The sequence below is a fragment of the Capricornis sumatraensis genome, chromosome 5 (genome assembly GCF_032405125.1).
Source record: "Capricornis sumatraensis isolate serow.1 chromosome 5, serow.2, whole genome shotgun sequence".
Classification (NCBI taxonomy): domain Eukaryota; kingdom Metazoa; phylum Chordata; class Mammalia; order Artiodactyla; family Bovidae; genus Capricornis; species Capricornis sumatraensis.
In genome coordinates, this window is record NC_091073.1 from 32,502,608 (window position 1) to 32,508,729 (window position 6,122).

The window sequence follows — 6,122 nt, forward strand, 5'->3', positions numbered from 1 at the left end:
ACTACTGGGCATATACTCTGAGAAAACCATAATTGAAAAAGACGTATGTACTCCAATGTTCATTGCAGCACTATTTACAATGGCTTGGACATGGAAGTGACCTAGATGTCCATCACGAGATGAGTGGATAAAGAAGCAGTGACATATATACAATGAAATATTCCTCAGCCATAAAAAGGAACACATTTGAGTCAACTCTAATGAGGTGGATGAACCTAAAGCCTATTACACAGAGTGAAGTCAGAAAGAGAAAATCAAATATCATATATTAACGCACATATATATAATCTACAAAGATGGTACAGATGAATCTCATAGAGAACACACTTATGGACATGGGTGGTGGAGGTGGAAAGGAGAGGGTGGGACAAATGCAGAGAATAGTATGGAAACATTAATATACTTACCATATGTAAAATAGATAGCCAGTGGGAATTTGCTGTATGACTCAGGCAGTTCAAATTAGTGATCTGTGACAACCTATAGAAGTGGGATGGTGCTGGAGGTGCGAGGGAAGTTCAAGAGGAAGGTGATATATGTGTACCTATGGTTGATTCATCTTCATGTATGAAAGGAACCAACACAATATTGTAAAACAATTATCCTCCAATTAAAAATGCATTTAAAAATGTTTAACTACTAGTTTAGTTACTTTTATATGGTTATCAAGATAATTCATATGTCCTACATTTTAGTAATTTTAGTTATAGCTTCCTAGGAATTTGCCCACTGCTGCCAAGTTTTCAAATGTAATGATATACATTTCTTTATAATTTTCTCTTACTATGTTAGATTATGCCCCTTTTATTATTTCTAATAATGATTATTTATCCTTCTGTTATTTTCTTAGTCTCACCAAAATTTTGTCTATTTATAAGTCTTTCCTGAGATTAAACTTTTATGTTTTCATTTCTCTGAATCAGTTGTTTTCTCTTTCTGTCAAGGCCATATAGTAAGTATTTTTAACTGTGTTTTATAGAGATCATATGGCTACTCAACCGTAACAGCTACTCAACCCGTACATTGTTTGCATGAAAGTGGCATGGTCAATACTGAATGAACTGACATAAATGAGTTTTAATAAAACTTTATTTACAAAATAGCCAACAGGGCTAAAGGCTACAGTTTGCTGACCTCTGCTCTATTTCATTAATTTTTGCTCTTATTTAATTATTTATTGTTTCTATGGGACCTTTGTTATTTCCCTAGGTCATCCAGCTGAATGCTTAACTCGTTAATTTTTGACTCTCTTTGGTACATAAAAATTTATCCCTTAAATAAGTGCAGTTAAGTCCCTCTCTTTAAAAAGTGGGTTAAGTAACTCTGTGGATAACGTTTTCATCAGTAGCAAATACACACAGATCCTACTGCATGCAGTTTTTGATAATAGCTCGGTAGAACCAGAGAATGCCTGGCCTTAGACATAGGGTTTACTAGATGATTCAAAGAGAAGGACAGGTATCTTCAGGCAAAACAGACCCTGAGAATGAAGGGATTAGCTAACAGAAGCCATCAGACACAAAAGAAACAATCAATCAAAGAAAAGGAGCAAACAGAGATAAGGAAACCCAGAAAGGCAACAAGTTTGTATTGTGCTTATTGCAGGTTAGGGTCTCTGGGAGCAGAGGCTGAGACGAAGTTTTCAGGAATGAATACCACTGGAAGGGAAAGGGGCGAAGTAGAAAGGGCCAGAGGGAATTCAGCTTGGGAATGCAAACCCTACAAAGCCTCTGCCAACACCACAGGGAGGTCTGGATTTAGAATAGCTCTTCAGAGATATCTAGCACTGAGCTCAAATGGTCAAGGTTTTATGTCACCCTGCAGCTAGTCACTGGATATGACTTGCTTCTGGAAAATTGTGCCTAGGGCCCAGACAATGCTCTGTAGCTGAGGAAACCCTGAAGGGGCTGACAACACAAGTCTGCCTGCTGACAGTCAGGATTAAACATCATCCCATGAAATGAGGTCTGGGCTCACAAGCCCTTGTCCACCAGAAAGCTCCATCTTTATTTCTGACATCACGTTAGCTCTATGAAAGGTGCCCTAAGCCATTCGAGGAAGATGGACACATAAGTTTTGGTTCAATTTTTAATATCCCTAAAGCTTCCACTATAATACATCACCTTGACTGTCATGATTCAGCCTTATCTAGAGAATGAAATCCTCAATTCCTTGGAAACTGGACCTCTCTTATTGACAAATTTTGCAGGGTTGTTCATGATTTAGGTTCTTCTTATCGTGTGTGTGTGTGTGTGTGTGTGTGTGTTCTGCCAAAGAAAGAATGACAATAAAGAATCACCATCACCTTGTCAATTGGAAAAGGTTCAGTTTTCAAATGAGAAAAAACAGATTTTCTCAACTCTGAAAAATGACATCTGCTTTCTAAGAAAATTCCATAAAACATATGAAAATTTATCACAAGCATTTTAAGGATTCATTCATTTCCCAGCCCATGCAGCCGCAGCACTGGAAAAGGAAATGACAACCCTCTCCAGTATTCTTGCCTGGAAAATCCCATGGACAGAGAAGCCAGGCAGATCCCTCACAGTCCATATGGTCACAAGAGCTGGACATGACTTGGCAACAAAACCACCATAAACAAAGCCAAGTAGTAGACTGAGCTTGTTAGAGATAAGGAGGATTGTTAAGAATACCACTGTTACATGTAATTTGAGTATACTCCTTTTAATAATGTAAAACCTAGGTTCATGAGTACATAATAAATGAATGACTTTTTAAAAACTTTTGCACTATTTTCCACTCCTGGCTCTGTGCTGATATTTAAAAGATGCAAATATCCTATGATTTTCTAGACTACTTGGCAAAATTACATTAATACTGTTCTTGGGAAATGTTCTCCCCTTATATTTTCCTGTTGTATATGGTGTGTGTGCCCTGAAGAGCAAGATGTATTTGCCTTCTGTGACTTCTTCCCAGACAAGAAATAGCTTGAGGTAGCATAAGTGGAATGAAATATCAGGTTTTAGATTCATCCAAAGTGTTTAGCTTACACATTTGTAATCTATAAATTTTGTAAACAAAATCACAGGATTCCAGTGACTTAAGAATCACTAGTATGTACAAAAGTTAGTAGCACAGTAGTAGCCAAGGAGTGTTGAACATCCTCTATGCGACAGCCAAATTTTTCAATGTCTTGATGCCACAGGGCAAAATATTTTCTGCTGCATATAGTGTGATTATCTGTGAATGCACCATTCTTCTAAAAACTGTTCTTCTTTGTAGCTAGTTCATAACCTCAGCATTTATTATTGCGTTCCATCTTGTCTATTTAAAATCACAAATGTTATAAATTACATCAAACCTGAATAATGATAATAATATGGTGGATAATCTCACAACTGTCAGATTTTGACTCTAAGAGTTTTGTTGATATTTCTCTATGCATTATTTTGTCTCAAAATGTTTATCATACTCTAGCTCAGAATGCAGTTGTCTTCATGTTTTGCAGCCAGACTGACAAAAACCATGACGGTCATGGCAAATTTTCCCATTTCCACTTATGGAGTGTTAACTGAGAATCATAATTTGGACCTTTTAAAGACTGGGACTTAGGTATTTTTCCCAAACCACACTATCTGAGGGAAAGGAAGCAATTCCTATTAACCTATAGGACACTTAATTGGGAGGACTGTCTAACCGAGACATCTTCCAGATACTCCATTTAAACATAATGACGTATAATGGCAGTAACTGCCACTTAATTAGGAGAGCAATTCTGCTACATCTGAAAGTAACCAAACCATTGAAGAGTGTTGCTTTCCTATTAAAAGTTTTCCTATTGGCTCAGAAATTATATTTTTACTTTTCTAAACTCCCAATTCCTGATATTAAGGCTATTTCCCAGTTACTTTAGCCCCACTGCCATTCTTAATTTCCAATGATTATGGGACAATGAATTTAAAACAATTTTACTTGGAATATTATCTTGGGAAATGTAAGGGAAGAAAATGAAAATTATAAAATGTCTACGTTATGTCATGGGCCATATTACATATTTAAACATAAAATAGCTCCTTTGATATTCACAAGATATTACTACTCATGTCTTAAAACTGGAGATCCTGAAGCTCAAAGAAGTTAACTGTTGTGAGATTACAACACCGGCCCCCCCAAAAAAAGGCCAAGTGACTGGTAAACTTCCATCTATTTTATCCTTCTTTGTAGATATGGGTTCTTTGGATTTTAACAAGTCTTAATATGATTTTATTATGACTGTTAATGTAATTTAACAAGTTTTATCAAGAATCCACATTTTTTGAACACCCATAAAGAATAAAGAAGAATAACAAGTTTATAACCTATTCCAATAGTTTTTTATTTGTCAGTTCAAAGTCTATTTAATGATTCATTTATTTGCAGAAACAGTTCACATTTTCTCACATTCAACTGAATTCTGATAGGTGAAAATGAAGCCTGAAGAATATGACGATTAGGTTGAGAACTATACTGCTGCCACCACTAGAAGTTTATTTTCTAAGAAAGACGGGCTAGAGTAAAAAATATTATATACCTGAAGGCACAATCCTAACCTAGGATGTATTTTTAGGTTTTACTGAAGCCAGCAATCTTTCTCCTTGCCTAGTTTTCTGAACACAAGAAACAATACCCTAGAAGATCTTTATGTTGGCTTCTGGAGAACTTACACACAGACACACACACACACACACACACACACACACACCACTCTCTACACTCCATTCTCCCAAAGCAATCAGTTCAGTTCAGTCGCTCAGTCCTGTCTGACTCTGCGACACCATGAATCTCAGCACGCCAGGCCTCCCTGTCCATCACCAACTCCCAGAGTTCACTCAGACTCGCATCCATCGAGTCCGTGATGCCATCCAGCCATCTCATCCTCTGTTGTCCCCTTCTCCTCCTGCCCCCAATCCCTCCCAGCATCAGAGCCTTTTCCAATGAGTCAACTCTTCACATCAGGTGGCCAAAGTACTGGAGTTTCAGCTTTAGCATCATTCCTTCCAAAGAAATCCCAGGGTTGATCTCCTTCAGAATGGACTGGTTGGATCTCCCTGCAGTCCAAGGGACTCTCAAGAGTCTTCTCCAACACCACAGTTCAAATGCATCAATTCTTCGGCGCTCAGCCTACTTCACAGTCCAACTCCCACATCCATACATGACTACTGGAAAAACCATAGCCTTGACTAGATGGATGTTAGTCAGCAAAGTAATGTCTCTGCTTTTGAATATGCTGTCTAGGTTGGTCATAACTTTTCTTCCAAGGAGTAAGCATCTTTTAATTTCATGGCTGCAATCACCATCTGCAGTGATTTTGGAGCCCCCCAAAATAAAGTCTGACACTGTTTCCCCTGTTTCTCCATCTATTTCCCATGGAGTGGTGGGACCGGATGCCATGATCTTCGTTTTCTGAATGTTGAGCTTTAAGCTAACTTTTTCACTCTCCTCTTTTACTTTCAAAAAGAGGCTTTTTAGTTCCTCTTCACTTTCTGCCATAAGGGTGGTGTCATCTGCATATCTGAGGTTATTGATATTTCTCCCGGCAATCTTGATTCCAGCTTGTGTTTCTTCCAGCCCAGCGTTAGTGGCTGTTAAACATTCATGATCGTCCATCTATCAGAATTAGATAAAAAGAGTGGAGACAGTTCTCCAAATTGCACCTCCAAATCTTCTGCTTAGGAAAACAAAAATCGGTTTCCCTGTCTGCACTGATCAAATACCCTTGTTAAGTGCTTAAGTGCTTACTTAGTTCTATGTTTTGCTATACCTGTACAGACATATCTAGAATAAAGCCAACAACAGTATGTTTATAAAAATTCTGAAACTAAGTCAGTGTAGTTTTTATAAATTTAAATCAAAGAAAGGACACAAATTGGTTCCATTATTATATTTTTCCATTATCTCAACTCATGAGTATTGGAATATTTTAGCTTGTTTCTCATTACCAAGTGATCATTTCTTCTGATATTTCTTTTTTGATTAAAAAAAAATGAAATAGGGCTTCCCTGCTGGTTCAGTGGTATAGAGTCTGCCTGCCGGTATGAGGGACACAGGTTTGGTCCCTAATCCAGGGGATTCCTCATCCCGTGGAGCAGCTAAGCCCCTCCTTTGCCCCACTATTGAGCCTG